This window comes from Bidens hawaiensis, unplaced genomic scaffold (genome assembly GCF_021521415.1).
Source record: "Bidens hawaiensis isolate Kalapana, Puna unplaced genomic scaffold, B.hawaiensis_p1.1 tig00009327_1, whole genome shotgun sequence".
NCBI lineage: Eukaryota > Viridiplantae > Streptophyta > Magnoliopsida > Asterales > Asteraceae > Bidens > Bidens hawaiensis.
Genome location: NW_027491688.1, coordinates 460,766 through 472,847, shown reverse-complemented (window position 1 = coordinate 472,847; position 12,082 = coordinate 460,766). Strand labels below are relative to the sequence as shown.

The 12,082-nt window shown below is 35.2% G+C and overlaps 2 pseudogenes across 1 annotated transcript; one reads left to right on the top strand and one right to left on the bottom strand.

Annotated features, from left to right (window-relative positions):
• Window positions 1-4,900: 4,900 nt before the first annotated feature.
• On the bottom strand, window positions 4,901-5,835 carry LOC143532014 (fatty acid elongase 3-like pseudogene; annotated as a pseudogene).
• Window positions 5,836-9,661: 3,826 nt separating this feature from the next.
• On the top strand, window positions 9,662-12,026 carry LOC143532013 (putative hexosyltransferase MUCI70; annotated as a pseudogene). Its single transcript, XR_013135104.1, has 5 exons — window positions 9,662-10,112; window positions 10,185-10,361; window positions 10,443-10,598; window positions 11,208-11,482; window positions 11,576-12,026. The product of XR_013135104.1 is annotated as a putative hexosyltransferase MUCI70 (transcript).
• The last annotated feature ends 56 nt before the right edge of the window (window positions 12,027-12,082 follow it).

Genomic DNA, 12,082 nt, shown 5'->3' with positions numbered 1-12,082 from the left:
TTATAAAATAAATGAGCTGACTAAATATTGTCACTTTAAATAGTGTCTTGTGTTTTTGGGCAATCCGTTGCACCCCGACATGTTCCGCCGCCTTTGGTCGGGGTGTGACATCCCGTCCCGATACCGAACCGAATATTTCGATACCGGTACCAGTACCAAGAATTCGTGATTTTCGGGACCGGGACCGGTCAGTACCGGTAGGATCCCGATCTCATCCCTACCTACTAGTACCCCGCCCGAATAATCGAGTAAGAAAGGGAAAGAGCCCGTTGGTCAAGTAACATATCAAGTAGGGTTGGGCAGGCTTGTGAACTCATTGTGGGTAAGTGAACAACGGTTATATGAGCGTTGGACTTTAGAAAATGAATAAGTTTTTTTTAATATCAATACATAAAACCAATAACCATTTTAACCACATTCCCCTTTATGTCTTTCACAGCCCATACCCTACACCACAGGAGGAGAGCTGTGAACATCGAGCGGTGATATCGGTGTTTATTATTAAAATATATAGCATCGGAAATTTCATCAGGATCGTAGGTAGGAAATTATCATAGTTATAAAAACACCATGATTCGTATTTCATAAACTATGAATAAAACTCATTTTTATACAAACACAAGTTTTATATGGATAAACCCTAAATTTACACAACACATTTCTTTATTATGGTGACAAGCCACTTATTTAAGTTGAAGGTCCGCAGGCATCATTCATGTGTCTCTAACAAGTCACCTGAAACATGTTTAAAAATATTTGATCAACATGAAATACTTATGAGAACATTCATTTGTAAATGACACATTTACAATTACAACATTCATTTGTACTTGTCACTCGATGATATTCGTGACTGTGGTCATATAACTTATTGGCTAACACTAGTCAAATACGTAACGTGTAATAACCCATTAGGCAAGCCTTTTATACAAAACCTCACAATACCAGTAGTAACCATCATGTAAGTCTACATAGACTTAATCACTGTAACATAATTAAAATATTTTGAAAATATCTTTGAAAGCATTTGGACTATCTGTCCTGAGTTTAATAAGTTTAAAAATCATTATGACATTATTAAAAAATAGTTGTCTCACATAATTGTGAGTTGTACAATAACTCGAATATCTCATCTTTCAAGTTTACAAATAAAGAGTTTTTCTGGTATTAAGCATCTAGGTTAAATACAATATAGTATCTCTAGGTTATTATAATCCGATAAACATAATGATAATCACGAGATTAGAAACTTTATACGATGACACAATGTCTTACCTTGTTCAGACAGATATTTTGGATTCGTTTATAAAAGCTTATTTCGATCGGAGAGTGTTTCGTTACGACTACTCGGGTTATTATACCAATACTCTTAATATAACAGAAAATGTAAGAAAGATATGTGATTTTGGATGAGGAAGTGAAGGTTGATTTCATCCCATTTCAAGGTTGCGCATCGTGAAGGACCTATAATAAGGCCATCGCATCGCGCAACTAGGCCATAGGGTTGTCTAGTCAGCTTTAACTACGCCACGTGGCATGCAACATGTCATGTCAATGTAACCTCCACATCGCGTATCGTGATGGGTTATTTAAGAACCCATCGTGTAGCGCGACATCCGCAGAAGTTTCCGGATAACTACATGTCATCGCGCATCGCGACGAGACTTATCTAAATCCGTCACGTAGCACGATTGGAGGATATTTAAAAATCTTTATTTTCCACAAAAATACGATGCGAGCGTGCGAAGTGCGCCATCAAAGTGCCACATTGCGCCCACCGCACTTCGCCCCGGCGCGTGCGCATGCTCGTCGGGTGCTATGCACCCTCCGCTAGGACCACTGGGTGTGTCTTGTCATACAAGATTATTATCATATGAGCTCTCTTTCTTATAAAGAGCTTACAAGTTTTGTAATCAAATGATGTGAGACGATAACTCACTTTCTTATTTGTACCAATGTGAAAGTATTCCATTTCTTCCAACACTAATGTGGGATAGAACTCACTTATTTTATTTTCTCCGTTTTTCCTTTTTACTTACATCATGGTTTGTTATACTAATTTCTACCCAACATACTCTCTATACAATCTCAAGTTCATCAAGAAAACATCAAACAAATGTAGACCAAGAGTTGGGTTGCATCCTTACGAACCAATTCCAACCCAACCATTTGTTAGCCAACCTTTTCCGAGTCATCCGAACGCGAGCCAACCTTACTTGATCCGTCTCAACCCACGTCAAGCAAACCCAAACCATTAGTTTTTGAGCCAACCATACCCGAGCCATAACTTTCCAAGCCATTCGGACCTGAGCTCCCATTGATCATAAAAGCGAGCTTGTGGTGGGCACTTTCATTTTATATTCACATTGATTTTTATTTTCTTAGTTTATTTATTTTAGTATTGTTCCTTTTCTTTAAATATTGCACTCTTCTTTTTAATTTAATGAAATTATGTTATTAGTTTAATTAATTTATAAAGTTTAATAGAAATATTAAAATATAAATGTTGAGTGGTAAACCACTCCTCTTACAAATAGATAGTTTTGGGTAGCTTTGATGCGACACTAACTTATTGATTGGTTAAGTGAGTAGTTTTGGGTAGCTTTAACGTGATGCTAAGCTGTTAGTTTCAAGTTTTCGGTAAGTTTGTGTCTAAAATATTTTCCCAATCATCAATAATAATGGCACCCATATGCTAGTCACAAGCAGTACGATCTTGCAAAGCTCTAGATCGACTTGGATGGGTTAGCCTAATCTCTAATTCAATTAGATACCTCGACATGTAAATGTAAGCTCGACATTGACTCATGAAATATAAATACACATTGATAACTATGTTCAGTAAGGTAGATTTGAAAGAAAAAAGGATGTTTTGACACGAATTCAAGAAACTGGATAAGAATTCATGTCGAGATACTAAGAACTATAACTCTACTCGTACGTTATATGTTACTAGCCACTAGGTCACTCAATTCCTTAAACCCAACTCCGTCATTCGGTTTGAATGCTACATGAAAAACATAAGCCAGATGATAGAATGGGAAGACATAGTATCTTGCTTGAATTTAGTTTTAAACTTGTGTCATTCTATTAAAATTTAAAACACCACATTTGCGTCACATCTTCAAGTCAAAAGTTGAGAACTATAATATGTCAACTAATTTTGGCCCAGAAAGGTACCTTGGTTGGTCAATTTGTCACTGCTAAATTCTACAAAAATCTAAACTAAAATAATAACTATTTAGTTTAGTTTAAAAATCATTTTAAAAGTACTCACATGGAATGGATATATTAAATAAAATGAGAAAAAAAAACGTAGATTGTTGGATGAACTTTCTTTTATGTTAATCTATGTTTTTATCAGGTTAGTTGACATATATAGAAATGTTTTAACTTTTAATACACAGAATCAACTCGTTTATAGTTGACTTTGTGTGCTATGTTAAACATACATCTTTTTTACTTGAGGACATGATATATTAGTGAAAAGTATGTGAATATTCTTTTCTAACGTTGAACCAATGAATTTTTCACCGGTGTAAGAAATTGTCGTCTTTTTAACTTGTATAGCACGATTTTAGATTTTTGGTGTACGTTTGGGCCACAGTATAGTAATTTATTTTGCATCCATACCATGGCTTGACTAATGTCCAAGTCACTCCAAACCACTTTTACATGCTAAAAATATGTGTTACAAATGTATAATAATAAACTTAAACTTAAATAAAAAACTTAAGTGTTTTTTTAAAACTAGTCAAATAAACTAATAAAACTCAAAATAAATTAACAAACTTATATTCGTAGCAATCACTATACAGAATCACAATTACCAAAATATAATAAAACTACATGTTAACATATCATTATAGTGATATTAAAATTTTAAAATTGATACGCATAAGCATAATTATCGCATATCATATTAAAACATTTATAAAAGTTTGTTTTCATTCTTTATAATAGTTGTAATTGCTGTTAATTTACAGAAATACACGTGTAAAGTTATATTAGGTAAGTTATATTAGGTTGTCAATGGATTGGTGGGATAAGCCAATTAGTAGTAGAGCAAGAGTTAACAATAAAACAATTTCATGATTTTTTTCAAATATAAACATCTTTTTACTAATGGTGAGTTGGTGATTAGAATTCACTATGAGACGACTCATTAACTTGATATGATGTGACTCAAACTAACTTGGGTTGCTACTTAAGGTAAGTGGGCTAGGGTCATAAATGGTTTGACATATTAACTGTTTAAAAATGTGTTTCAACACATTTAGGTTTCTCGTTTTAATTTGGTCAATATGTTAGCACAACACATTGTGACACGTTTAACAAAACGAATGTAGTTTTGTAGTTTCATAAACAATTAAATATTGATTGCAATGTTTGATAATTTAATTTTATCGTGTCACGTGTGTTATTGTTTCATAGCCATGTTTCGTTAATATCATCGATTACTAGTGTATGCGTTAGTGCTTAAAAAAAAATACTCCATTCGTCTCATTATAAGTGTCCATATTTCCTTTTTTCATTTGTCCCATTACAAGTGTCCACTTTCAAAATTAATTAGTTAATTTCCAGGTTTACCCTTAAACATACACAACTAAAATTAATAAACAATATTGATGGACCAACTTTTCAAGGGCATTATTGTTATTTGGCAAGAAAAAAAAGTAATTATTTAATCCACCTAAAACTTTGTGTTTTACAAACATGGATACTTATAATGGAACGGATGAAGTAACACATTTAGTTAAGCACGTGTACAAGTTTAATAGTTGTGTCAAACTAAAACAAGTTTCACCGTTTCTTACACGTAGATACATTGTAAAGTGATATAATCCAACTAATAAAATTTAACTCCATACGATTCATACTTTTAAATTCCTTATCTCCTCACATAACTGTCAAAAAATAGTCACTGGCGTTAACTATACAATTTCATGTAATCTATACATCAACAAATTACTCAACTCAATCAACTTTATCATTCGTAGTCGTCAACTCCATCGCCTTTTGTCGAATCGAACGCCTTTTAACGAACAATTTCAAGAACATAAACAAGAATCCACAATTAAAGACCGAATTCACAACCCAAGCTCCAATTCCATTGCACCCACCACCCCAAACATGCAAATACAAAACCCCACAATGACAAACCAAATTCACACCCAGTAAAATAATCTGAACGTTGGCCACCAACGGAAACGACGCCGTTGGCAGCCCCAGTTCCGCCCAGAACCGGTACCCGTAGACTACGGAGTTAGTGAAAGATGTCAAAATGATTTCTAATATTTGTAAAGACTGGGTGAACTCCAGCCAGAGGAATGACATCACTATCGGAATGGAGTTCGTTAACAGCTGGAGTAACGACAACCTACGACGTCGTAGGATGGTGAACAACGTTCGTGCCACGTGGATGTAGCGTGAGAGGTAGAAGATGTATGACCAGAAGAACACGCGCCCGGATGAGCGCGTGCCGAGTGGGAAACATAAAACGTATTGTAAAGGTGTTCTACTGCGGCCCCAGAGCCACCGGGTGTGGCGGATCTCTGCGGCGGCGGAGGCTATGGTTCCGGCGAGGATGATGGCGGAGATGATGGACATGAAGAGGTTGTGGACGGCGGGGATGGGGCCCACCGGGACGGGGCGGGTGGGGTGGCGGAGGAGGAGAAGGGTGACGGAGATGGTGAAGTAGAGTAAGATTGAGGTGAAGAGGAAGATCCACGTGGCGGCCCATGAGTGGGTGTGGCTCCAACGGAATCCGACGATTGTCGGATGCTCTGATAAGATGTTGGTCAGATGGTATAGTGGTTGCATATTATTATTATTATTATTATTATAGTTTATTGAGTTAATGTCCATTTTCGTCCCTGTGGTTTGCTACTTTCGCCACTTCAGTCCAAAGTTTGAAATTTTGTCAATTTAGTCCTTATAGTTTTAAACATTAGCCAATTACGTCCTCTAGTCTAACGGCATCCAACTATGCCGTTAGTTTAAGGGGTATTTTTGTCTTTCTTCTATTTATGTTTAGTTAATGGCCAGTTTCGTCCCTGTGGTTTGATACTTTTGCTACTTCAGTCCAAAATTTGAAAATTTTTCAATTTTATGTTTAATTTATTCAGCTTTTTTTTCTTTTTTTTTGTCTATAGCCTTTAAGAGCATAAGCCAAGCCCAAAACCATCAAGCATCGACCAAAACAGGTTTACGTTTACTCTGTCGATAACAATAATCATACCCCCCTCGTATTTAGTTTCTAGACATTTTCTAAACTCTCCCTCATGGCGGAATTCATTGGTAAAGTGGTCAAGGTAATTCCCTAAAACCGTACTATACCGATAAAACTAAAATCGTTTCTTTGGTTAATGCATAATAGTTACGGTTTAGAGATTAACATATTGTAGCAAACATCTTGGTCGAAATCACATCAGGAGGTCAAATATCCCGCATTTCCATGTTTGCTCAAGAAATCGATACACTAGATCGCATGTGTGTTCTTCAAATCGTGGTGTTGTTCTTGAATTCTTTATATCGACTACAATTCTAGGGTTGAATCCGACGAATTCAAGAACAATACCACGATTTGAAGAACACACATGCGATTTAGTGCATTAATTTCTTGAGCAAACATGGAAATACGGAATATTCGACCTCCTGATGTTGATTTCGACCCAAATGTTTGCTACGATATGTTAATCTCTAAACCCTAACTATTATGCATTAATCAGAGAAACGATTTTGGTTTTTTCGATATAGTTCGGTTTTAGGGAATTACCCTGACCACTTTACCAAATTACCAATGAATTCCATCATGGACTGAAGTAGCAAAAACAAAAAAAAAAAACAAAAAAAACTGAATAAATTAAACATAAAATTGACAAATTTCAAACTTTTGACTGAAGTAGCAAAAGTATCAAACTACAGGGACGAAACTGACCATTAACTAAATATAAATAGGAGAAAGACAATAATACCCCTAAATCTAACGGCATAGTTGGATGCCGTTAGACGGGGGGACGTAATTGGCTAATGTTTAAAACTATAAGGACTAAATTGACAAAATTTCAAACTTTGGACTGAAGTGGCGAAAATAGCAAATCACAGGGACGAAAATGGCTATTAACTCTAGTTTATTAGGCGAAGAATTTGTAGAAGATGAAAATAAATATAGATATAGATATAGATATATATACTGGAAAAGTTGGATTGACTTTTGGCTCGATGAAAAAGTTACCCTCATGATTTATGGAATGTTCTTCACCATTTTCTTCGTCTTCAGCGACTCAACTTTTGATGGTAACGTACAAGACTGGCATCTTAAGATTAATAGAAGTTTCTAATAGAATTATAAATAAAAAAGTTGACTAAAATCAACAATAAGATGTAAAAGCTAACTTCCAAGTTGTTATGAAAAAGAAAACAGAAAAAAAGGTAGGTGGTCTATTAAATCATGTAGGGTGTGTGTGGTTTGATATATGAATTGGGGATTTAAATGTTTCAGGCAACGTAGGGGCCTGCCAACGTACTATACTCGTATATATGCAATCGTTTCGTGACAACAGGAAACTACTGTCATTGATTTTCCATTTTTATTAAATAAGAATCAACCACCAAATTAAAGGAGGGACCTTTGATAGTCCGTCCTGCTATGCACTAAAGATTGAATAACCTCACGTGGTTGGTATTTGGGAAACTTATAGTTATCAAACAAAACTGTGTTTAGTTGATGTGACATCATGCCAATGGTATTTTGACATAATGACATTAGGTGTTTATCGTTATTAATGTGATACGAGTTTCACTCCTAGTGAGTACAAAGTGAACATTAGATGAATAGTAGGAGGTGCGCTTGTTTCCGTAAAAAAGAAAACAAGAAAGGAAAAAAGGAAAAAAACTGTTGTGTAATGGCTTATGAGCCTGGATATGTTTAAGCCCAAATGGGAACCCAAACACAAGATATAGTCCAGGTGTCCAACGATTATGTTAACAAAGTTCCAATACAAGCATCCTAGACCCATACAATTGTGATCATATCCTAATATGTTAAGATGTTAAATCCAAGAAGTTGTAGGCCTGCCAGACGCAATGTTGTAGTAATCACTAGTCGCTAGCTAGATGGTCGGGGTGTGGACTATCGATTAATCAAATTTAATCGAGATTAATTGACACAAATCGTGATTTCTACAACCATGCTACTAGGTGGTATCTTGAATTCCTGAGTTGTATTTCTAGGGTTTAAAACTTAAAAGGTACTTGAGGTGCTAATAAAAACAAGTTCCTGATTTGAAAGCCGATTCAAAATGATCCAAAAAATGTGTTAGGTGAAATTGTTTTATTTTGATCCAATCTGTACAGTGATGGAAACTGAACTTCTTCATCGGGGAGTCGTTAGAGGCTTTATTATACACTAGGGACGATCACATACATACCTAAAACCCTTTGGGTATTGAGCATGGTGTGAGATTAGTTGATACCCGACTTGATTATCTAAAAAACCAATTACCCGTTTACGTTTACCTAAAAGGTAAAAATCATATGCCCGAAGATTTTTAATTTTATTTGCTTAACCCTTGTATATTAATGCTTCAAACTGAACCGGGTTATTTCTGTTAAAACTAGTTTCTAATCCGAACAAGTTTGGACCGATCCTTTTTGATTTTCTTTGACTCGACCAGAATCGGTTTGAAACCGAGCCGGTATCCATGTAACCCACAGTCCGGTTTTCCCCATCTAAAACAATCCATTTGATAAATGAATAATCAAGGATACCTGAATATGCATATTATCTGTTAGGCCTGTAAACGAACCAAACGTTCGGTGAATTGTTCGTGAAATGTTCGGCGGCAAGTTCGTTTATGTTCGTTTATTTAATAAACGAACGAACATGAACAAAAAGTTTGTGTTCGTTTAATTAAACAAACGAACATAAAAACATGTTCCGTTCGTTCATTTATGTTCATGAACGTTTATTTATGATTGTTTATTTATGTTCGCTTGTGTCTGTTTATTTATGTATTAATATTAAATAATTAAATATTATTTGAATGAGTCATTTACTTGAAGTTTTATATTTGTTAATTTGTGTTCATTTATGTTCGTTTATGTTTGTTTGTGTTCATATATGTTCTTTATCTTTATTCAGCTATATTCGTTTAGATTTTAAACAAACGAACCTAAACGAACACAAATGCTCATTTTTTAAATAAACGAACATGAATATAAATAGGTGTTCGATTAAGTGTTCGTGTTTGTAAAAAGTTAAGTGAACGAACACCAACATGCCCTTGTTCGTGTTCGATCAATTCGTTTACATGCTTTCATTATTTACATTGATTGATTGCTCTGTCGATTTTATTTGTGTTCATGAACCGTTCGTGAACACCTTAGTTTCTTTAATGAACGAACACGAACATAAAATCTCGTTCGGTAAGTGTTCGTGAACCGTTCATGAACACATTATTTTTTTAACGAACGAACACGAACAATGCCTTGTTCGTGTTCGTTCGGTTCGTTTACAGCACTATTTTCATTAGTTTAAGGGGACCTAAATGCAATATTTTTTTTAAGGATCCTACGGGGTTGCGACGTCGTCAGCTGCAATCAACAGATCTCCGGCCGCCCGGCAGGTGTCGTTACTATAAAATAATAAAATATAAATATGTTCAATAAAAGCATATCAATTCCGGTGACGGAGGACCAGCCCGATGAGTTTTCCGGCAAGACATGTTCCTGTCCAGGACGAAAACGCCGGAAATCTGATTTCAGAGGAAAAAGCAGCGATCCAATTTGCAAACAGCTAACGAGACAGTGGCCAATATTACTCTTTATTATTGCCTTACTACTACTACTACTCATTTTCCAGGCTTCCAAAATTATATGGAAATCAAGTACCACCAAATCCAGGTTGTTTGAAGCTCCTGCCTCCTGAACAACTTCAAAATATTGATCTCCAGATGAATAAAGATTCACCTGTTCCTATTAAGAAACTAATATATATATCAGATAATGATACACCTTATGATACAATTTCGCTACACGAGTCGGGGACTACAAAGTTTAATCTATTTACTGGTTACCAAACTCTTAATCGGAGAGATCAAAGTTTTAAGGTAATATGGCTATTGCCTCTTTTAATTCTGGTACATGTTATTGGTTTAATTTGTCGATTACTGATGATACAGGTGAATGAAACTTCATGTGTGCACTGTGGTTTCTACAGTGATAATGGAGGTTTTACGATATCAAATGAAGACAAAAGTTACATGCAAACTTGCAAAAGTGTGGTTTCTACTTGCGCGTTTGGTGGCGGAGATGATCTTTATCAACCTATTGGGATGACAAATACGTCACTTCAGAAGGTCTGCATATTCAGATACAAAGTTCAAATTAATATAAATGTCCTTGCATTTAAAGTTTTAATGATCTCTAGGTTTATGCAGGTATGCTATGTAGCATTTTGGGATGAAATTACTCTTACAACACAGGAAAAACAGGGGCATATTATTGACAAGGATGGTTTTATTGGAAAGTGGCGTGTTGTTATAGTTAAAAATCTTCCTTTTAGAGATCAAAGGTTGAATGGTAAAATTCCAAAGGTATTGATCTGAGTTTTATTATTTTTTTCTTTATCAAATTAAGGTCTTTATTAGGCTTGTAAACGAACCGAACAAACACTAATGATGCATGATCATGTTCGTTCGTTTAACTATAACCGAACAAACGATTGAACCTGATTAATTAAACGAACGGGGTTTTCTTATTCATGTTCGTTCGCTAACCAAAATGCACGGTTCATGATCATCAACGAAATAACATAGATAAACGAACATAACTGAGTTAAAACCAGTTAATGTAAATGCGAACAACAATGCGCTAATCCTAAAAAGTATTAAAAGCAAACTACGTTGTAATGAACTTTAAAAATTTAAATGAATATATAATCGAAGTAAACGAATGAAGTCAAAAAAATGGATACTAAATGAACGAACATAAACGAGTTAAATGAACAAATGTTCATGAAAATAAATGAAAGAACAAGACATGTGTTCATCTTCGTTTGTTTATTAAAAAAACACTTTTTGTTGAACAGTTCTCGTTTGTTTATTAAAAAAACACTTTTTGTTGAACGGTTCGCGAACCGTTCACTGAATTTTCGGTTAGGTTACAGGCCTCAGTTTCTGTACTGACTAGGGTGATGTCATCAGATGCTGCCACATCGTCTCTTTCCGAATGCAAGATATTCAATATGGGTAGACTCAAAGTCCCAATTTAGGAGAGACCCATTGGGTGGATTTGAGGCACTTTTATGGGTTCAAAATCCGTGCTTGCATTTCTGAACATGGGGCCCGCAGTAACGTGTATGACGAGGCAAAAGCTGTTGTCAAGAAGAACAAAGCCACTCCAGAAGAAGTTGAAGTACAAATTACTCAGTACCACCATGATGGTCTCCCCGAAGACAAAAGATTTAATGGCAAAAAAGGTATAAACAAATAATCAAGGATACCTGAATATGCATATTATCTATTTATTTGTCACATTTTATGAAGTATAATTGTATGCTTATTTTTTGCAGCTTTAAATGAGGCATCTGTGATTGTGAGGGAGCATACTCCAGTAACTAATTTATTTATGTGTCTTTGGTTCAACGAGGTTGTTAGGTTTACTTCTCGTGATCAGCTTAGTTTTCCATATGTTTTGTGGCGGTTAAAGGTGTTAAAAGACATAAATATATGTTTCCAGTTTGCACACGGAGAGATTTGGTTAATAGCATGGGTCATATACGCAAGGCCAAGCCTTTAGAATGATTCTTATCCGTTGATCTTGTTACTGTGTGTTATGGTATTTTTGTGGAACACACGTGTGCGGAAGCTATTTTTGGTATTATTATTTGTGTAGTTGTAATGTATACTGCATAGTCGGTATAGGTTTGACCAAAGCTAGGTGGGTGTAGATATCTTCTTTATCATGTTAATTCTTTGGCCTTTGGGTCCGATTTGGCATCATCGAACTGATTCGCTTAATTTTATGTTTGTAGTTTTTTCTTTTAATTGAAGTTGTTTTTGGATTTGGTCTCTTTGAT